Here is a 23,766-nt window from a genome sequence, read left to right on the forward strand (position 1 = left end):
CAAGTATAGTCGCCTAGATACAAATTTTCTTTCAAATCCTTTAGGCAACTTTACTGAAATGGCCAGGTGGGGGAGGGCGAACAAGAGAGGCAGAATCCATTTTGGCATGAGCTACTCCCACATAGTGGTTTAGGCCCATTTGCACGCACTTCTGGATTCAAGAACCTGTCATGAACGTTGTCCCCTTTCTAGACACCATTTCACATAGGCTATACTTACTAAGATGAGAAAGGTCATAAGTGTGAAGACAGTTCAACAAGTGTTAATAAAAGCCACCCTTAACCTTAAGGGACCTGAACTAGGCACCAATAAGGAGTTTAGGCCAATATTAACAAAAGAGACTTCACCTATTCCGTTATGATTCACAACCCCTTATCAAATTCAACTTTTTTTTTTTTTTAACTAATAAAGGTAAAAAACTGAAAACTGACAGGAAATTAACAACAAAGCAAGGAGCTAGCAGTTTGGCTAACCTCTAGAAGACCACGGGGGAGGCCATCTATGCTTCATTCCAAACTCTGATGTATCAAAATTTGTAGGGTAAAAATCCCTCCTATGAGAGCTTGTAGGAAAAGAACAAAGATACTTCTCGTTGAAGAATTTGGAGGAATTTGGCTCGTGAGAGGGGTAATCTTGCCCCCCAAGTATCTTTGTTGGTTGACGAGGCATGATCTTCAATTGCAATTTGGGAGATGACGGTGTCCCAAGATCGGCTTTGTCGCCAACTGTTGCCAACTTCTCTTGATCAAAGGGATGATCATGGGTCATATCTTGCCCCCCATGCATTTCATCAGTAGCCACGTATTTGGCTTGATCAGTGGAGAAATCAGATATTTGTTCAGAGACAATTGTATTGTCAAAAGAACAATCTTGTTGATGACCTTTTCCATGCACAGCCTCTGTGTAAGGCTGTGACTCACCAGTGAGACCCTTAGGTTGATTGCCACCTATAGGCAAGTTAGTCTCAGAAACGACCTCTTCGCGAGCAGGTTCTTGACGTTCCAATTCGCCTTGTGTTTGTTGTGCTCCCAACTCGAGCCTCTTGACCGAAATCGTGAACTCATCGAGCCGTCGATGGTCCTCCGTGAGGGCTTCTCTCAGATTCTCATGGTATGCGGTAGAATTCTTTTGAAGGATATCAAGCCGCTCTTCTATGCTCGCATTCTCTGGAATGGGAATGGGCACATAGCCTTCTATCATCACCTCGTCATCTGCAGTAGCAGCGTCACCATCAGTTTTATGCGGCTTGTAACTGGAGGCTTTGCGCTTTGAGAAGTTTAGGAATTTGCACTTCTTCTTCTTCTTCTTCTTAAGAAAAACAGGCATGACTTCAGAAATTTCTTTTGGTAAAGATTTTCCTCTAGCATCCCAATGATGGTGAATACAAAAAGACTCTGGTGTAGTCCCACCAGGCGTGCCAAAATGTTTGGCTCCAATTTTGCTGCAGCTGGTCAACAGTCTCTTTTCTGCGCGGGCGTGCCAGCATCGTTTGGGTGCGGTCGTTGGGGGTGTCCCTTGACCTGACTTCTTTCAAGCGATTGTAGACAAGGAGAGCACCAACCTCGTCGTGGGATTCTTTATGCCTCGTGGTGAGGACTTTTGCTAATCTTCTTGAAAATCACAATCGATACTCGATGTTGTAGATCGAGCAGAGCGAGAACCACTGGGAAGTAGAGAGAACTTGCTAAAGTGTGACTTTAGCTTGACTGGTTTGCGAGGGCGTTACCCTTTCTTGACTAGTTCTGTAACCGTTGTGGTCGTGGTACTACAATCGGCTCCCGAGGAGACTAGGACCGAAGTACGTTGACAGAGGGTTTGGTGGCACTGAAAGTCGGCTTCTGAGAAGACTAGGACTAGGAGTGTGATCACCGGTAAGAGAAAGAGAAGGAGAGGAGTTATTCTTAGAGAGGTTTGCTCTAGAGAGACTTAGATCATCTTAGAGATGTATTGATGAGTGAATTGTGTGTTTAAGTGTTTCATTGTAACCTCTATTTATAGGCTACCATGCCAAAGTGTTTAGCATTAAACAAATGATAGTGGAGCATTAATTGGAGATAAGAAATGATGAATTTTGGAGATAAGGAAGCATAATTGGAGATAAAGAATGATGAATTTCGGAGATAAGGAGATAAGGAGGCATAATTGGAGATAAGGAATGATGAATTTTGGAGATAAGGAAGCACTTTAAACTCCTTTATTCCTTCAATTATATCTCTATCAAGCATTCAGATTTTGACCGTGACTTCTTCATAACAAATGTTCCACTATGAGTGTAGATCATCCTGGTCAAATTTCAGAGCTTTTGATATAGTGGTTGGGCCGGAAACGCTGCTGGACCTCTTACAGGTCCAGTTTTCCAGTTTTGCTTCTGCAAAAGATTGGACTGATTGTTTGAAGGCCTTCCACTCAAAACTAGCTCTGGTACTCTTCATAAGAAATGATCCGTGGGATGTCTAGATTTAGGCTAGACAGTTTTAGCTCATTTCGATTTCGTTTGGTTAGTCTTCCGCCCCTCCTTCCTTGTTTAGCTCGGTTTCTCCTAGCCGAAGTAGGAAAATGTGCTAAAGTTGACTTTTCATGCTTCCATGGTTCCATGCTTCCATATTAGGCTTTATTTAGCCTCTAAATATATATTTCGAACTTGTCGACAATATATAGCTTGAGCCACTGACATTGGCTCAATTTCTCCAAAACGTGCCTTATCAGGCCAAAATGCTCATTTTGGGTCCAAACACAAGTTATTGTATCTTCAGTATTTTTTCCCAAAGTTGCAATCAGACAAGGCACTGCAAGAAGTGATGATTGAAGAAGTGAAGAGCATCTTCATGCAGCTGTATACTCATTATGGAAATGAAGATCCAGTGGCGGCAGAGGCTTCATTGCATGCTACTCAGCCAAGAATGGAGGATTCAAGTGCTGCACAAGGTGTTGAGGACAGCCATGCGCAGAATCTGCGTCAATTCAAGTTGCTGAAGCAAGAAAACGATGTCGTCGAGATAAAAAATGAGGTGGACAAGTACTTACTAGAAGCTTTAGAAGATCCGTCCAACTACAAGTTTGATGTTCTTGCCTGGTGGAAGGAGAATGCTCCGAGGTACCCCATACTTTCCCAAGTTGCCAAAGATGTCTTTGCTGTCCCTGCATCAATAGTTGCTAGTGAATCTGCGTTTAGCCTCGGCAAAAGGGTCGTTGACCCTTTTAGGTCATCTCTCACTCTAAGAATGGTTGAAGCTTTGGTATGCATGAGTGACTGGTTAAGGGTTGCAGGCTTTAATGCTTATAAGGAGCCTACTAAAGATGAATTGGATCTATACAATGAGCTGGAAAAGATGGAGAATGGTGAGGTTTCCATACTTAGCTTTATGTTTCAGTTTCTGTTTGACTTTAATTTTTCATACTTAACTATCTGTTTTAATTGTTTTCTCACTTTTTTGTGTTATATCAAGGGGTTACTGATGATGAGGATTAAGCTGGAGAGTTGTGGAATAAAGCAAGCATTGAAGAGGTGGAATAGTGAAGACCTGCAGATTTGAACTTGCTTGTTTTTTTCTTTATTATTTCATTTACTTTGTTGTTGGTTCAAGTGTTGAACTTTGCCGGAAGCCCGGAACTGTGGAACTTTGGTTAAACTTTGCTTGTTGGCATCTGATGAAACTTTGTTGTTGACTTGTTGGTTTGTAATAGTTAGTTAATTTCAACTGTTTGAGTGCTTTGTTGTTTAATGTTTTTGCAGTTCTCTCTTTTGGGTAGTAATTGCAGTTTTGTAGCTACTTTGAAACGTTGGAAATTGACTGATCATTTGCAGGTAGTAATATAGTATGGGCCTGATCTTTCTATAAAAAAAAAAAAAAAAGAAATTCAGCCCTGATATTTGGTAATTGGGCTTGACTTTTAAGGCCAAATAGTGAAACCGGTCCAAACCGAAACCGGTCCGCACCGAACCGGATTTCGGTGCAACCGAAAAATCCGGCCCATGAAAAAAAAAAAGCGGTTGCGGTGTGGAAAACAGGTAAACCATTTAATGGGCTTCAAACCGACCCGTACCGAACCGTGCCCAGGCCTAGGTTTATCTAAGGGAGTCCCACGACGGGCACAAATAGGGACACAAGCTCATTTGACAATGGTGGTAATTCCTACGGTGCCTCTATCCTTTCCAGAATCAGGGCCCTGTATTGACAAAACGTCTCAACAAGCACAAGAGCGAATTCTAGCATTCTCTAGTCCATTAAAATTAATCTATGGCAAGCAATCAATCAAGATGAAAGAATAATGAGATCATCAAAACATCGCCAAGAAATTAAGAATATATTTTTCATTCACTCCAAGAAAAAGGGACATGGGCTCAATTATCTCACATGGGCTTTTATGAATCAAAACTCGTCCTAACATGCTCTTATTCTGTACCAAGGTCACGAAATCCATATCCACTACACATGCACACATTTTCCATATATCAAGGAGGACACTGTGAGTCTTTGGCTGAATGATGTTACACAACTTTTCTATGAGATGGAAGATGTGTTGGATGAGAACACTGAAGTTCAAAAAGACGAATGGAAACAAGAAAATGGAGGTGAAGATGGCAATATTGTTGCCAAGAAGAAGGTATGTTTCTCAATTCCTTCCTCTTGCTTCTCTTTTGGCCAAGTGAATCGAGTAGTTCATCACCGTATGGATATTGCTGTCAGGATAAAAGAACTAAATGAAGAGTTCATTTTGATTGCTAGTCAAAAACAAAATTATAGCTTTCAAAACCTGAAAAGAGACTGGGAACAACTTGAACCAAAACTTTCTTCCCCTGTTGATATAGTATTTGGTCGAGATTACGAAAAGAATATTTTACTACATAAGTTGTTGACTGCAAATTGTCATGAACTTAGGGTCCCCTTATGATCCCTATGATAGGGATGCGAGGAATTGGAAAGACAACTCTTTCCAAACTAGTCTATAATGATGAAAAGGTCAAGGCTCATTTTGACAAGAGAGTATGGGTCTCTGTCTCAGACCCTCTTGATGAGATCAAAGTTGCCAAAGCCATCATTGAAGGTCTTGGACGGTAGTACTAGTTCCCCAAATTCAAATGAGTTGCAAACTCTTCTACAATGCATACATCAATTGTCTGAGGGAAAGAAATTCCTCCTTGTTTTAGATGATGTGTGGAATCCAAATCTTAGTGGGTGGAAACAATTAAGCAGATCTTTATTTAACGGGGATATAGGCAGTATAATATTGGTGACATCACAAAATGAGGAGGTTGCTATCATGATGGGAGCAGTCGCTCCCATGATCCATTTGAAGGAGTTTAAGTGAAGAAAATTGTCGGTCATTGTTCTATCACATTGCATTCACTGATAGGGAAAGAAACGAGTCTGGAATGTTTGAAGTTGTTGCTAATTATATTGTCAAATTATGCAAAGGTTTCCCACTTGCTGCAAAGACTCTAGGTAGCCTAATGCGCAATAAGAAAACATCACTTCTTTTTCGCTCTTTTTTTATAGGAAGGTTATTTTGTATTTGGCAAAGTTCTTGAAGAGATTGCTTGTGGCTTGTTGCCCTGTTCCGAGGACATCACTATTCTGGCATCATAAGTATGAAGCATTGTGTCTATGTTTTGGTGATCCAATTTTTTATCTCACATATATCAGTAGCCATCCTAAATCCCGTGATAGTTAGCATAAAAGCTTTTGGTTGCACATAAACTCAAACTTGATAAATCTTGTTACAGTGTCACTGATGTTTTTGTTGTTTTACGTGGAAAGCATTTTGCTGCATTTGGTTACTTATCAGTGAACCAATGGATTACGAGTGCAAAAGGTCTTCACAAACATTTCACAAGCTGTTCTTCCTGTGGTTTACTTTGCTATCTGTGCTGGATCTTCTATCACTCTTATAGCCCCTCAAGTTCATTTGGCAATGGTAAGTCTTGACTGTAGGAGTGAATTGTATAATTGGAAATGAGCAATTTCTATGTCTACACAGTACCAACAAAAATGTGCTTTGGAACTAGACTGTCCTGCAATAATATGTTTTTGGTTTCTGAACAATTATTCTCAGTTTTACACTAATACTCCAGAAAAATTTGAAAGGGAATATGTTAACATGTATCGGCTATCCTGTTTTACTATGCAAGGCACATCATTCTCTTTTTTCTTTTCATTTCCATGGTGAAGGTGCGGCAAAGCGGGCAAACACCCCTAAGTCAATTACAGCAGACAAAAGATCAGCTGATCAGGAGGGAGACTAAAAGAGGAAAGCAAAGCCTGTAACATCTGCATATTCCTTAAAAAGTTCTCTGTGGTATGCCTCCAGCAATGCTTCTGAGACGGCGGTGAATCTGAACTGGGGAGACGAAGTTTGTCAACGTCGGGAGAGCCCTCTGTGATTTAGTGTTCTCTTGAGGCTTCTACTTTGAGAACTCTAAGTCCAGCCATCACTAAGATAGAGTTGCTGCCTGTGTCTTGTGTCATTCCTATGGATTGTAGCTTCTTTTGTGTCAATGAAGTCAAACCCACAAGCTTTGGTTCCTCCTATGGAGTATTATTTATGTATTGAATTGGATGTTATTTGGTTCCTTAGATTCTCGTGGTCTGTATTTCAATTATGTAGTGATTTGGATGAAGAACATCCTAAATAGGCTTGCTTGACCCACTTGTCCAGGCTGATATCTTCTGAATAATTTGATAAAGTTTGAGGTATTTCATGAAAAAAAAATGAAAAGAACCGACCGGATTGTACATAGAACGGTATCTATCGACCTTTGGAATGTAAATTGTGCTGGAAAAGTCGCATTATACTAGAAGAAGCAACAGGGAAAATTATTTCTTAGTTTGTAATCGCATGCTTTGTATCGTGCGAAGGGTTCCATTTGATAAAGACTACTGGTATGTTAGTTTGTCAGGTTGGCTGGCAAAGTTTCAGTGCAATAAGCTAAACAAAACCAGATGAAACAAAAACTGGAACTGAAAACTTTTCCTCTAGCAGCGAACTCTCCTCAAAAAGTCCCAAGAAATAAGTCTAAGCAAAGTAGAAAGGTGTTACACACTTTAAATGAACTTTTGGGAAAAGCAATCAATTAAATTCATTAATATCTAATTTTTAACAAATTACATATAAATTATTTAATTTTTGTCTGTTTTGAGGCTTTTAGGTTTTTGTCAGAATAATGATATGTGGATTTTCTAAAAAGTGGGTGTATTGGGGTAAGCTGGGTTCTTATCTTTATTCAGGAAGGATGTTAGAATGGTTTGAGTAACAATTTTTTCTGTCAACCCTATAAAAGTATTTTGTTTTTGTACTGCTTGTTTAATGGATAAAATGACTTTTTGAGAAAGAAAAAAAAACAGATTAAAAAAATTCTTATGGCTATAAAATTCTATATTAAACAAAAAGTCTTTACTCTTTTTGATTTTTTGTCCTAAAAAAATTACTGTAGTTTGAATTTATATATCAAAGCCACATGTGCATTAAGGCTAAAAAAATAAAAAATAAAAATATAAAAATAAAGGAAAATGCTTCAGATCCCAAAATGTTATACAAAAAACCTATACCAGATGAGGTGGCATGTGCCACATCATCATCTCATTCCTAATAATTTCCCACACGTCTTCCTATTTTATTCTTCTTCATTTAAAATAAAAATCAACAATTAAAATTTTTATTTTGATAGAACACCTCCAGAGTCCTCCATAGTGAAGATGACCCGCCATAGCCATAGCCATGAAATCGAGAATACAAGCAAAAACGAGGACAAAATTATAGACAAGAATCCGATAAATGTCAAAGAAGGGCAAATCATGCAAATGCACTTTACTATTCCTCTAGCCTCCAATCTAAAGCCAAGAATACTTGCTGCATCAAAGTATTGATTAAGGCACCCTTCCTCAAGTGCCTTAATCAATAGTTGAAGAATCGAAGGTCGATGCTTCTAATTTATAAAGATGAGCGACATCTTAGTTAGCTAGATTACATGACTTGTTTCAGTTATGTTTATTTTTTTTTCTCTTCTAAAAAAAAAAAGTTTAATTTTTCAGGGCTGGTTATCTATAATCATCCACCTCTTTCTATACATTTGTGAATCGTTAAATTTGCAGAGTTATAGATTGCTTTAAGCCTCATCAACGGGCCGGGTCGGGCCTTACTCCATTTTTAAATAATAGCGGGCCGGGCCGGGCTTTATTGTAAATTGAAGGATCCAAGCCCATCCATTTAATGCGGGCCTCACGGGCTTTTTCGGGGCGGGCCTTGCGGGCTTTATTTACAAATAAATCTTTAAAGATAATATTTTTTATAAACTTATATTTATATATCATACACTCTAAAGAGAAACCTCTATCAACTTAAATAAAATGGGAAAATCAACCGTTGGATGAGATTATTATAATAAATTATGAGTGTGGTAAAAAAATTAGCCAATTTCACCATATTTTCGAATCCAATCGAATTGGTCAACCGTTGTCACTTGTATGTTTTCTTGGTTGACCGATGGCATGACGATCGCGAAACGTGCTTAATTTTTCACATCATGTCTGCAAATATTCTATTGATGGATGTGCGTGGACAGAAGATAAAATTTTCAATTTTAATTGCGAAGATGTTGGCCTATATCAATTTGCCTCTTAAAGTCGTATAACTTGTATATTACATTTAAATTGTTGAGGTTCATTCTAAAGCAACCATGAAGTGGAAAATGAATTTATAGAAATCAACCGCTCGATTGAGAGATTGTAATGTTTTATGGTGATTGTAAAAAAATCAGCTAATTTGATTTTCGTTTCGAATTCGATCAATTAGGTCAAATTTAGTTATTCTTATAAACATATATCTATATATCATACACTCCAAAGAGCAACCTCTATCAATTCAAAGAAAATGGAAAAATGGACCGTTGGATGAGATTATTACAATAAATTATGAGTGTGGTAAAAAATTTAGCCAATTTCACCATATTTTCAAATCCGATCGAATTGGTCAACCGTCGTCACTTGTATGTTTTCTTGGTTGACCGATGGTATGACGACCACGAAACGTGCTTATTTTTTCACATCATGTCTATAAATATTTCATCGATGGATGTGCGTGGACATAAGATAAAAATTTCAATTTTAATTACAAAGATGTTGGCCTATATTAATTTGCCTCCTAAAGTTGTATGACTTGTATATTGCATTTAAATTGTTGAGGTTCATTCTAAAGCAACCATGAAGTGGAAAATGAATTTATAGAAATCAACCGCTCGATTGAGAGATTGTAATGTTTTATGGTGATTGTAAAAAATTCAGCTAATTTGATTCTCGTTTCGAATTCGATCAACTAGGTCAAATTTAGTTACTTTTATAAACCTATATCTATATATCACACTCCAAAGAGAAACCCCTATCAATTCAAAGAAAATGAAAAAATGGACCGTTGGATGACATTATTACAATAAATTATGAGCGTGATAAAAAATTTAGCCAATTTCACCATATTTTCGAATCCGATCGAATTGGTCAACCGTCGTCACTTGTATGTCTTCTTAGTTGACTGATGGCATGACGACCGCGAAATGTGCTTATTTTTTCACATCACGTTTGTAAATATTACATCGATGGATGTGCGTGGACATAAGATAAAAAAAAAATTAATTACAAACACATTGGCCTATATCAATTTTCCTTCTAAAGTTGTATGACTTATACATTGCATTTAAATTGTTGAGGTTCATTCTTAAGCAACCATGAAGTGGAAAATGAATTCGGAGAAACCAACCGCTCGATGGAGAGATTGTAATGTTTTATGGTGGTTGTAGAAAATTCAGTTAATTTGGTTCTCGTTTCGAATTCGATCAACTAGGTCAAACTTAGTTACTCTTATAAACCTATATTTATATATCATACACTCTAAAGAGCAACCCCTATCAATTCAAAGAAAATGGAAAAACCGACCGTTGGATGAGTTTATTACAATAAATTATGAGTGTGGTAAAAAATTTAGCCAATTTCATCATATTTTCGAATCCGATCGAATTGGTCAACCGATAAGTAGAATATATATATGCACTAATGCATATATTCTATATAGAAGTATAAGAACTTCCACACACACACACACACACACACAGATATATATATATATATATATATATATATATATATATAAACACACACACACAAATATATATCTATATGTGTGTGTGTGTATATATATATATTTATAAACACACACACAAATATATATCTATATGTGTGTGTGTGTATATCTATATGTGTGTGTGTGTGTGTATATATATATATAATATTTTACGGGCTTTTACAGGCCGGGCCTAGCTGGCTTTTGCGGGCCGGGTTTTTGCGGGCTTTTGGCGGGCCGGCCCACTACCCACCGAGGCGGGCTTTTGCAGGCTTTTTAACGGGCCGGGCCGGGCTTTTAGCCCTTAAGGCCGGCGGGCCTCCATCGGCCCACTTGATCCGCAGGCTTTTTGATGAGGCCTAAATTGCTTTGTTTGATCATCACGTCTTCCTTTTATATAAGGAAGTTATTTTTAATTTTTTTTTTTTTTTATATTTTTAGATTAATTGAAAATGAATATTATTATTTAGATAATATGCTGCAAATTATTTAATTGAAGGTGATGACTGGACATATGCCACGTAGGATGCCACATCATTTGGTATTAGTTTTTTGTATAATTTTTTGGTGTATGTAGCACAACTCAAAAATAAAACATGGGGCAAACACCCGACTGGATTTTGATCCTTCCGCAATTACAATTTACAATTTCGTGATCAAATTCTCAAAGCCTTTAATCTGTATTCGATCAATTGAATTATCGGATTTTCTTGAATTATAGGGTTCTGCACCAGTTGCTTTATTTGTAAACCCAATTTCTTGCTATATGGATAGATTCTTCGTCTTTTGTTCAATTCTTGAGCCGAGGATATATCAATGATGAGGTTTCTGATTTTAATTTTTTCTTTTCTTTTTGCTTAATATGCTAAATTTTTTGATTGGTGATCAGTTTGATAATTAGGGATTTTGAATCGGTGGGTGAAGTGTGAAGGAAGAAAAAGAAGAAGAAGATGTGGGCAGCTTCGTGCCTTGCGTCGTGTTGTGCCGGCTGTGCTTGCAATTTGTGCCAGTCGGCGGTTTCTAGTATCAGCCGCCGCTCTGCGAGGATTGCATACTGTTTCCTCTTTGCGTTTTCTCTCATTGCCTTTACTGGAAAAGATACCTTGTAAGCAACTCGATCGGGAGATATTGTGTTTATAAGATGTAGGTACAAGTTTTGATCAACTTGGTGTGTTGGCATTCCCATACAAAACGGGAAAGTATCCTTGAGGTTTAATGGGATTAATATCTTTTATTTATTTAAAGATATTTTTTTGTGTACAAAATTGTGTTATTGATTGCCTAAGTATTTTAGGTTTTGGTGTTCTTATTTGTTAATTATCTTTAACACAAAAGAAGGTTTCCTTGTAGAAGTGGAATTAGGTTAGAAATATGTTTTATTAGGTTTTGCACGGCATCTATTGAGAGATTGGAGAATATATGCAGCCATATAGAGGACCATGCACGCAAGAATTAGTTGGAGTCTTGCTTGGTGAATATTTGGTATTGAAAGTTTCTTTCCTAATTAAAAGTCAATTAGGGTAGAATCTATTTGTATTAAAAAGATTGGGTTGGTCTTTGATATATAGAGCAAGAGAGACGGCCTCCCTAGGGGACATTTGAAAAAAAGAGACGTTCATAGAGGGAGAGACCATTGATGCAAGAATTATTTGAGTAGTCTTGCTTGTTTGCTTAAGTGTGTGTTATCATAAGAGTCAAGACACTTGGTCCATGTTTAAGTGTTCTTGATCATTCATTCATATGCATTAATTCTCTCAAGATCAGTAGGGTGACTGTGAAGAAAGAAGAACAAGATTTGAAGATCGTTCAAGTAAAGGAGTTCTAGAAGGAAGACAAACTTTGTATTAGATTTTGTGTGAATCTTATAGCCGAGCTAGTGCTATATAAAGTTTGTAAAAGAACATATCCTTTTCAATATGATGATCTTTATTTTGGGTTCTCAAGAGTAAGAGCCCCGCAGTGTTTTTAATCTCATACTTGAGGTTTTCACTGCGTAACCAAAATCTGGTGTTGTTTGTTATTTTGGTTTCTGCTGCCCAGTAAGGATTGATCACTGCACTGCAATCCCCGTTTTCCAGAAAATCATATTCTGTCCTTGTATTTTCACTTGGCATCAGAGCAGGTTCTAAAGCTTTTTTAGTTGATCCGTGGTCAAGGATGGAACGTGAATATAACAGAGCCTCTAGTTCTATAAATTGCCCGCCTTTGTTTGATGGTGAAGACTATTCACAATGGAAGATTATGATGGGGGCTTTTCTCTACTCTCAAGATGAAAACATGTGGAATATAGTTGAGAATGGATGGGAACACCCAACCAAGGCAGAAGAATCAAAGAAAGTAGAAGGGTCCTCTGCAAGGGTTCTCAAACCTAGGAAGGAATGGACAGAAGAGGAAGTTCGTGATAGAACTTGTGACTTTAAGGCAAGGAATTCACTATTCACAGCTTTGTCCAAGAAGGAGAGGATGAGAATTAGCCACTGTGACACAGCCAAACAAGCTTGGGATCTACTTCAGGTTACTTATGAGGGAAACAAGAAGGTTAGAGGTCAGAAGCTTCAAAGACTCGTATTGGAATTTGAGAACATGACCATGGGGGAAGATGAATCAATTGATGATTTTCACGCTCGACTTCTCAATGTGACAAACCAATGCCGTAGCCTTGATGATCCATTTGAGGAGCACCGAATAGTCAAGAAATTTCTCAGGGCTCTTCCTTCAAAATTTCAAGCCAAGCAAATTGCCATAGAGGAGACTCATGACCTGGACACCTATTCTCTTGACGAACTGATAGGTAATCTCAAAACCTTTGAGATGAGGATCAAGCCCGAGAAAAAGGTAAAAAATATTGCTTTCTCTTCTGTTAAAAAGAAAGATTATATTGTTGATGATTCTGTGGATTTAGCTTTGTTGACAAAAGAGTTTAAAAAAATTTTAAAAAACAAATCCTTTGGAAACTCTTCGAAAATTTTGCCTAACAAACCTAAATGCTTTGAGTGTGGTGGAATTGGTCACCTTGCTGCCGATTGTGGCAATAAAAGGTATAATTTGCGTGGAAACAAGGCTCTAAAATCTACTTGGAGTGATAGTGATGAAGGCTCTCAATCTGAGGATGAAGAGGTAAATCTTGCTCTTACTTCTTCTCTTAATATTGATTTTTCTGATGGTTCTGACTTGGAAGATGATACTCTTGATGAAGAAACAAATGAAAAGTGTAAGCAATTGTATAATGCTTCCAAAATTGTTCTTCGAAAAAATAAAAAACTTGAAGAAGAAATTGATTCTTTAAGAGTGGAAAAGATGAAAATTGAGCAAAAATTTGATACTTCTTTAAAAGAATGGGAAGAAGAACGTACTGACCTTGATGATAAGATTAAAGTTTTGCAAGGTGAAGTCAAATCTCAAAATTGGGACAAGGAGCATGATGAGCTTATAAACAAAATCAAAATTTTGCAGGTTGAAGTCAAGGCTCAATCCACTTTGAATGTTTCACTAACCTTTGAAAATGAGAAATTGCAGGATGAGTTGTTTAAAGTCAAGGAAAGCTTCAACAAATTCTCCATAGGATCTGAAAAGGTCTCCAAGATGATAGGATTTGGTAAAACTCACGGCAACAAAGAAGGGTTAGGGTTTGAAGGTGAGTCGTGCAAGCCTTTGACCTTTGTAAAAGGTGTGGAAGGTGAAAATTCGCTGCGTCAATCACATGCTTCAGAAGACATTGATTCTGGTCCCAAATTGCCCAAAAGACCAGAACGTAAATTGGACCTTCAAACCTATAAAAAGGTTGCTCAGGTAAGTCCTGACAAACTTTGTCAGCCCAGGTATATTCACAACTCCAAAAACTTTGTTCCTACTTGTCATTATTGTGGAAAATTAGGACACATACGTCCTAGGTGCAATATGCTTCGCAGGGTTACTCAAAATCAGAGGAAAACGATGGGTATAAACTCACATGCCTCGCTGCAAGCTGAGTTGAAAGAGGGTCTGAATCTGATCGCCAGGATTGCAAAGCTGGCTTCAATCCCCGTGAATCTGGAACCAAAAACGAAGCAGAAGCAAATCTGGATTAAAAAAGGTTCAAATAATCGTTTTTCTACTCATATGGATAATCTTGATAATATGCTTGAGCGTGCTTTTGTTCCTACTGATCACAAATTGTCTAATTTGTTTACTAGGCCTTTAGACATACCTCAATTTGAATCACTTAGAAGCACCGTTGGTGGATGCTCTAAGTATTGATACTCTCACTTCATTTGATCCATTTTGCATGCATTCATGGTGTATGTCTTCATGATAGTATAGGTGCATTTTCTTTATGTCTCTGCATTGTTAGTTTCAGTTTCTGGAAATTTAGAATTGAAAAATAGTGGTTTGTATCCCCAAGTGTCTGACAGATTATTTTGAACTTAGATTGACAAGGGCCATACTCTTTTCTTTAAATCTGTGTGCAATAAGGTGCCTAGCACGTTTTGAACTTGTACTTACGTCACTCTGTAATTGTGAGCTTGAACAACATATTCTCTACAATCTTGAAACCTCACATGCACACATACTCTAAGTGGTGGTAAGTCTTAATTGATGGTTGGCTTGTTCTCATTGCTCATGTACGAAATTACTCTTGTTCGTTGCTCCTTGATATAAATAATAATAAATAAATAAAAAAAATATATGTAGTTGGTTAATGGAGCATGGCCAGGCTATTCCCAAAGTAAACAGGCCTCGGTCGTGACGAACGATATGAGGATTGGGAAGAAACGGGAATGGTTTGGTCACCCCGGTGGATTGTGAAACTATTGACTCGAGTAGATGTGCTCTTTGGGATGTTCTTGTTACATCTAGTACCCTAAAGTCATCTGACTTGGGAGCTGCTAGCATAATACTCGTTACATGGGTCGTAGTCTTCTTGAGCAAAAATGTTACTTTGTGTGAAAGGCAAAAAGAAAAAATTCAAAATCATGCCCACACGGTGTTATAAGGGGGAATAACGTTTTTGTGCTTAGATGTGTTTCGTATGTGAGCTTTGCTTTTCAGGTCTCCACAAATATTACACACCCCATCTTGAGATATGTTCACTCTTCACAACAAGAGGTATAGAATACTCGACCACACTCTATCTTACCTTGTGATTGTCGGAATCAATTCACTCGTGTGAACTTATTTTGTTGCACTCTTGTTTATGGTTAAGTGGTATTGCTCTTGTTGGAAAAGCTATGCGAATTAAATCTGTTCTTAGCATTTGGATACAACCCACTCATTGTGTGTTTGCATTTCATTCTTGCATCTTTCATAACATGATTACACTTAGGGGGGGTATTAATACTTGGACTATCTTCCTCTGATTGATTCGACTTGGGCTAGTGTCTACTGTGCCCCATCTATTTGTGATCCTCCTTCTGCATTGCTTCCGCTACGTAAGTTACCTTTGACATTCCTATTCAAAAAGGGGGAGAAAGCAGATTCATAACTGTGATAACATTATTCTATCATAACTGTGATAACATTATTCTATCTTATGCATTTTACCAGTGTGTGATAAGTGTTTCAGGAATGAATGGATGAAGAGTTGTGATGTTCCTCCTGTACTTGTTGAGGGGGAGAGTTTGTCCTAATCTATGTTTTGTATAGGAATGCCAAAGGGGGAGATTGTAGGTACAAGTTTTGATCAACTTGGTGTGTTGGCATTCCCATACAAAACGGGAAAGTATCCTTGAGGTTTAATGGGATTAATATCTTTTATTTATTTAAAGATATTTTTTTGTGTACAAAATTGTGTTATTGATTGCCTAAGTATTTTAGGTTTTGGTGTTCTTATTTGTTAATTATCTTTAACACAAAAGAAGGTTTCCTTGTAGAAGTGGAATTAGGTTAGAAATATGTTTTATTAGGTTTTGCACGGCATCTATTGAGAGATTGGAGAATATATGCAGCCATATAGAGGACCATGCACGCAAGAATTAGTTGGAGTCTTGCTTGGTGAATATTTGGTATTGAAAGTTTCTTTCCTAATTAAAAGTCAATTAGGGTAGAATCTATTTGTATTAAAAAGATTGGGTTGGTCTTTGATATATAGAGCAAGAGAGACGGCCTCCCTAGGGGACATTTGAAAAAAAGAGACGTTCATAGAGGGAGAGACCATTGATGCAAGAATTATTTGAGTAGTCTTGCTTGTTTGCTTAAGTGTGTGTTATCATAAGAGTCAAGACACTTGGTCCATGTTTAAGTGTTCTTGATCATTCATTCATATGCATTAATTCTCTCAAGATCAGTAGGGTGACTGTGAAGAAAGAAGAACAAGATTTGAAGATCGTTCAAGTAAAGGAGTTCTAGAAGGAAGACAAACTTTGTATTAGATTTTGTGTGAATCTTATAGCCGAGCTAGTGCTATATAAAGTTTGTAAAAGAACATATCCTTTTCAATATGATGATCTTTATTTTGGGTTCTCAAGAGTAAGAGCCCCGCAGTGTTTTTAATCTCATACTTGAGGTTTTCACTGCGTAACCAAAATCTGGTGTTGTTTGTTATTTTGGTTTCTGCTGCCCAGTAAGGATTGATCACTGCACTGCAATCCCCGTTTTCCAGAAAATCATATTCTGTCCTTGTATTTTCATAAGAAATTAATGTGTGTGGACGTGAAAATTGATGTGGTGGTGTTGGTTATTATTGATGCAGGGATTAATCATTTTCATCAGATACCTGACAGGGAGTGGTTTGAAACCGAGGCTGTGCTTCGTGTTAGCTTGGGAAACTTTCTGTTCTTCACCATCCTGCATGTCAGTTGTGATGATTGGTGTGAAGAGTCAAAAGGATCCCCGTGATAGTATCCACCATGGTGGATGGATGATGAAACTTACTTGCTGGTTCCTTTTGGTGATCTTCTCATTGTTTTTCATACCAAACGGGATTATTAGTTTCTATGGTAAGCACTGTTTATTATACCTTTATTAATCTTCTTCTTGCAAACATAATGATCGAATTGCATTGTTAAAGGGTTTATGCACACTGGGATTTGTTCAATTTCCTGTAGGAGTTTTAGGCTATTAGGCTCCCGACCTCTCCCTCTCATCAGATGAGCTATATTATATGCATGTTGAACAGATAAGAGCTATATTATATGTTGAACAGACAACGGGCGTCTTTACAATGCATCTAATTCTTGAATGATGGCAATGACTGCAATTAGATTTACATGAAATTTATTGTTTGAACATTGCCTATTTGAATTGTTTGGCTAATATTGACAATTATATGTAACTTTTTCAGAGACAATTGCAAAGTTTGGCTCAGGATTCTTTCTTCTCGTACAAGTTGTGCTTCTGTTGGATTTTGTTCATGGATGGAATGACAAATGGGTTGGATATGATGAGCAGTTCTGGTTAGTTTATTATTTCCATAAGTATCGTGGATATACACTTTCATATTTATTTGTACTTTCATCTGCTGATTTTAATTCTATCTTCATCGTTTATATAGGTATGTTGCTCTTTTTGTTGTTTCTCTAGTTTGTTATCTGGCGACATTCATCTTCTCTGGACTTCTTTTCCATTTGTTCACGCCATCTGGACATGACTGTGGGCTGAACACCTTCTTTATTGTCATGACTCTGATATTCGTCTTCGTGTTTCTTATAGTGGCACTGCATCCTACTGTAAGTTTTTTAATCATATTTAATTGCAGCCAATGATAAGGAGTTATAAAGAAAGGAAAAGAAACCGTAATTTTGCTATACATGCATACAACTATCCGCGAGGGAAAATAAATGAAAGTAGATGGAGAATATAAGTTGCAGAAAGGTTGATAGATATGGTCATTATTCAACAAATTGTTGCTTCTATTACTGTGTCTATAACCTTCTATATTGTTTTAGTAAATCATAATCACTAATATAGAATTATAGATTCCTAATTTCTAGCCCACTTAAATTAAGAGAAGCCCTTTTTATGTTTTATAAGGATAAACCATTGTTAGTAGACACACAGAAACAATAAATTTAGTCCCTAGAATGAGTAGAAAGAAAGCTAACATAGAGGGAGTGATCCGTAGGAGACTTTGTTTTGGTTTGTTAGAATATTCACATTTTAAGTTTTAATTAGTTAAAATCCCAAATGATATAATTAATTCTCATTCCTTTTTAAAGACAGTGGGTCATGCTCTTTAGATCACATAAAACTAACTGCTGGCCAAAAAAGAAAAAAGAGATTGAAAAAAAAAAAACAACCAAAGGCAATATGAATGGACCAGTTTTACATTGAGTTGGTTTAATCATTTATTTTATCTCAGCATATGAGTCCATCATAAATCCAAAACACTACTCTGTAAGAGTATTATGTTGCTTAGCTTTTGGTTGCATAGAAATTTTAAATTTATTTTTCCGGTAAACAGGTCACACAGATTTTGATGTCATGATAAATAGTTTCAGTGCATAACTGGCTACTGTATATAGAGATGTGCAAATTCATTGCTAATGTAACCTTCAGGATTTCTGAGTCATTATTTTATGTTATGTAGGTAAGTGGCAGCATTTTACCCGCGTCAGTTATATGTGTACTGTACATACCTCTGCTACAGTGCACTTGCTAGTGAGCCGAGGGACTATGAGTGCAATGGACTTCACAAGCATATTCTAAAGCTGTTTCCACTGGGACGCTTACCTTAGGTCTGCTTACCACTGTTCTATCTGTGGTTTATTCTGCTGTGCGTGCTGGATCTTCCACTACTCTTCTGTCCCCGCCTAGTTCACCTCGTGCAGGTAATTCTTTGACAGAAACTTTAAAACTCTTGGCTTTTATGAAGTTGCTCTACTTTTCGGAGGAAAGTGTGCATCAAAACTGATTTACAACTGAGGTTTTAATTTTTTGAACAAGTGTCCTCGATGATTGTTTACTAACAGTAAAAGGCTATATTAAGTTTTTTATGTGCAAAGAATTAATTCATTTTTTGTTGAAAACCAATTGCATGGTGAAGGTGCTGGAAAACCACTGCTCCCATTGGATAAGCCAGAAGAACATGAAGAAAATGAGAAAGCCAAGTCTGTGTCGTATTCATATGCCTTCTTCCACATCATCTTCTCACTTGCAAGTATGTACTCGGCAATGCTTCTGACAGGGTGGTTAACCTCAGTTGGGGAGAGCGGGAAGTCGATTGACGTGGGGTGGCCGTCCGTCTGGGTGAGGGTCATGACTAGTTGGGCAACTGCAGGTCTCTACATCTGGTCCCTTTTGGCTCCTATTCTGTTCCCTGAGAGGGAATTTTAAAATCCTGCCACCACCAACTTAGAGATAAGAAAAAAAAAACTTTGCTCATGATCAATGTCCGATCGAGCGTGCTTATTGTGTGTAATGTGTATGCCTCTACTATCCTAAAAACAGAAAACTATTTGCTCTGTAAATAAAATGATTTGTGTTGACTTTTGGAACAACCAAATTTGCCCCTCTTTAATATTGTCGGGTTTGATATATACCGCTTGAAGTTAAACCTGATGCTGGATGCAGTCTCAATCAACAAATTGATTTTCTGTATGGCCGTAGGGGTTTTTCTTGGATGGGACAAAGAATTCTCTTCCGGGGGTTTGAAACTCGTGCTAAACAAAAGAGATTACAGACCAGGAAGAAAACAAAAAATTGATTTGAATGCTTAGCATGTACGAGTTTATTCAATTCAAACTAATTCTTCCTTTCCGATTTATTGATTTAGGTAAGTTATACTAGTTGGCATTGGTAGGAGAAACACTCCCCTATAATCTTCGGATCTTATATTCAGTTCTAACCATGCACAGAATGAACCAAAATCGAAATTGAAACCCCATGGGGGAAGCTTAGATGTAGTAAAGCAAAGAAATATTATAAAGAAAAGCAAAGCATGATGACCAAGTGGGGTTCTTGAGAAGAAATTGCATGGAGTTTATCTAGCAATCTTCATATCTAGTTGGTTGCTAACAAGCAAGGAATAAAGTGGAGAAAAATCTTACAAACAAAGAATTATATTCTCCCAAGCATTAAAAAATTCTTTGCTTGTTAATGGTTAACCGCTTGTGTACGAAAAAATGGTGCTTAAATTGCCCACCAAGAGTTCTTCAAATCTCATTATATAAAGCTGGTTTAGTAGCTATATTACCACCACCACATCATCTTGATTTCCTAATCGTGTCCCAGAAAACCTTCCTGCTTGGAACTAGTTCATTTTCTCCTTTCCTATTTTTCGTTTTCCTCTGTCAATCCACTTCCAAACACCAAAATGTCTGAAGCACTTGTATCCTTCCTTGTAGAGCAGTTGGGTTCCATCATCTTCCAACAGGTGGAACAAAACGTGAGACTAGTTGTGAATGTCAAAAAAGAAGTAGTAAGCCTTGCCCTCAATCTCGAAGCTATTCAAGCTGTGCTCGAGGATGCAGAGAGGAGGCAAGTGAAGGAGGCCAACGTGAGACGCTGGCTCAATAGTCTGAAAGAAGTGTCGTACGAGATAGACGATGTGGTGGACGAGTGGAGAACTGAAATCCTGAAACAACAAATTGAGAAGCAAGGTGAAAATGTTGTTGTACCTAAGAAGAAGGTATGTTTCTCTATCCCCTTCCATTGTCTTTGTAATGGCCAAGTCACTCAGATAATTTTTCGTCGTGACATTGCTGTGAGGATAAAAGAGTTGAATGAGAAGTTAGCTTTGATTCATGAACAGCGAAAATTTTATAAGTTTCTTGAAAATGAAACTAAATTTGAGCAACCTGAACGATTGAAAAGTTTTTCAATTGTCGATGAATCTGAGACATTTGGTAGAGACTATGAAAGGAATATACTAGTAAGCCAGTTAGTGAGTGAGAATAGTGAAGAAAGGAAGAAGCCTCTTGTCATATCTATTGTAGGTATGGGGGGGGGGATAGGCAAAACAACTCTTGCCCAACTAGCCTATAATGATGAAAAGGTCAAGAATTGTTTTCAAACAAGAATATGGGTTTGTGTCTCAGAACCATTTGTACAAATCACGGTTGCCAAAGCCATCCTTGAGGGTCTTAAAGTAAAATACCCAGAGTCAAATGAGTTGGAAACTTATGTTCAACATATATCTGACTCTATTCGAGGGAAGAAGTTCCTTCTTGTCCTAGATGATGTTTGGGACTCAGACCATAGAAAGTGGGAGCCCTTCTTGGCAACATTACACAGTGGTGCCTCAGGGAGTAGAATTTTGGTCACGACGTGAATAGCTCAGGTTGCTAGTGCAATGGGAACAACTAGTGACCACACAATCTATATAAAGGAGTTAGGTGAAGAAACTTGTCGGTCATTATTCTATCACGTTGCATTTTTTGATGGTGAAAGAAAAGAGTCTAAAAAGTTTGAAGATATTGGTAATGAAATTGTAAAGAGGTGCAAAGGCTTGCCTCTTGCTGCTAAGACTTTGGGTAGTCTAATGCGGTGTAAGAAGACAGTGCAACAATGGGTAGATGTTTTGAATAGTAAGATATGGGAATTAGAAGTGGTTGAACATGAAGTTTTTCAACCGTTATTTCTAAGTTACCATGATTTAGATCCCCAGTCCAAACGTTGCCTTTTGTATTGTACTACATTTCCTAAAGATCATAAGATTGTCAAGGATCAATTGATTGAGTTATGGATGTCACAAGATTATCTTGAAGTCAAAGGAGGAAACAAAGAAATAACAACAGTAGGTCAAATGTGTTTTGAGAACTTAGTAACACGGTCTTTCTTTCAAGAAATTGAGGAAGATTCTAAGGGGAATATCAGAAGTTGTAAAATGCACGACATTGTGCATGACTTTGTGCAATACCTGACCAATTAATGATGAATGCTTTAGTATGGTGGTTAAGGGTGCTAATGAGAGAATGGAGTTACCGGGTGATGAGGTCCGTCATTTGTCTTTAATGTTTGCACCAGAGGGTCCATTTCCAGTTTCTTTTCTCAACTGTAAGAGTTTGCGCACTCTCACAGCTTTTGAATCGAAACTTATTAGCATTGGCGTAGAGTTGATTTCGCAATCAAAAAGCCTTAGGACTTTGAATTTGAGTGAGAACTCGATTCGAGAAGTTCCAAAGGAGATTGGTGGATTGATACATTTGAGATATCTGGACTTGTCTCAAAACCATGAACTGAGGGAATTGCCCGACAGTTTATGTGATTTATACAATCTGCAAACCTTGTGTCACGCCCCGGATTTTGAATAACAAATTCAAATCCGAAACATGAATTAATACAACTCACATAAATACAACCTGAATTTTTTTCTCAAAACAACCACACCTCACATCGCTCGATATTACATAAACCAAATCTCAAATTTGTTTATTACAGCACACTCTCACCAAATTATAAATGTAGCTCAATGAGCATAACACACCTCACAAAAGAAAGTCAGATTCACACAAATGCAGCTACTCTACGCAGCTCGATCACCTTTCTGATTTTCCTGACCTGTAGGATTACCCGCTACACCGTTTGAATAGTGTACCGGGATTGCAACAATACAAACCCGGTAAGTTTTTTGCAAAGCTCGTATGAGTAAATGAAAGGATTGCACGATTTAAAGTAACTAAATCAACTCAAGCATAAATTCAACTCAAGTATTTTCTTTGCATAATAATTGAAGTGTACAACGTCACTTCAAGCATCAATCAACTCACATCTCACAATGACTACTCAAAAACAAACAACTTCTTACTCAATATATACTCACAGGCTTATGATTTATTTATATAAATCATCCCATGCAGTATATTATACTTACAGGCTTATGATTAATGGGTAAAGCTATGGTATGTTAACATTTCTCATACATCAACTATTTTTACCACTTTAATGACTCATGTTACCACTTTGAGGACTAATATTACTATTTTGAGGACTCATATGGTAAACTAAGAAAATTTACCACTTTAAGGACTCATGTTACCACTTTGAGGACTAATATTACTATTTTGAGGACTCATGTGGTAACTAAGAAAATTTACTACTTTAAGGACTCATGTTACCACTTTGAGGACTAATATTACTATTTTGAGGACTCAAATTACCACTTTTAAGGCAATTGTATGCATGTCATACGTTAACATTGTGTAGAATTTTCCATGATGGGTAAAGCTATGGTATGTTAACATTTCTCATACATCAACTATTTTTACCACTTTAATGACTCATGTTACCACTTTGAGGACTAATATTACTATTTTGAGGACTCATATGGTAAACTAAGAAAATTTACCACTTTAAGGACTCATGTTACCACTTTGAGGACTAATATTACTATTTTGAGGACTCATGTGGTAACTAAGAAAATTTACTACTTTAAGGACTCATGTTACCACTTTGAGGACTAATATTACTATTTTGAGGACTCAAATTACCACTTTTAAGGCAATTGTATGCATGTCATACGTTAACATTGTGTAGAATTTTCCATGATGGGTAAAGCTATGGTATGTTAACATTTCTCATACATCAACTATTTTTACCACTTTAATGACTCATGTTACCACTTTGAGGACTAATATTACTATTTTGAGGACTCATATGGTAAACTAAGAAAATTTACCACTTTAAGGACTCATGTTACCACTTTGAGGACTAATATTACTATTTTGAGGACTCATGTGGTAACTAAGAAAATTTACTACTTTAAGGACTCATGTTACCACTTTGAGGACTAATATTACTATTTTG

The 23,766-nt window shown here is 37.2% G+C and overlaps 2 pseudogenes; both read left to right on the forward strand.

Annotated features, from left to right (window-relative positions):
• The first annotated feature begins 10,990 nt into the window (after positions 1–10,990).
• Positions 10,991–19,599, forward strand: LOC133724568 (uncharacterized; annotated as a pseudogene).
• Positions 19,600–20,335: 736 nt separating this feature from the next.
• On the forward strand, positions 20,336–21,892 carry LOC133724570 (putative disease resistance protein RGA4; annotated as a pseudogene).
• The last annotated feature ends 1,874 nt before the right edge of the window (positions 21,893–23,766 follow it).

Source organism: Rosa rugosa, chromosome 1, assembly GCF_958449725.1.
Source record: "Rosa rugosa chromosome 1, drRosRugo1.1, whole genome shotgun sequence".
Lineage (NCBI taxonomy): Eukaryota > Viridiplantae > Streptophyta > Magnoliopsida > Rosales > Rosaceae > Rosa > Rosa rugosa.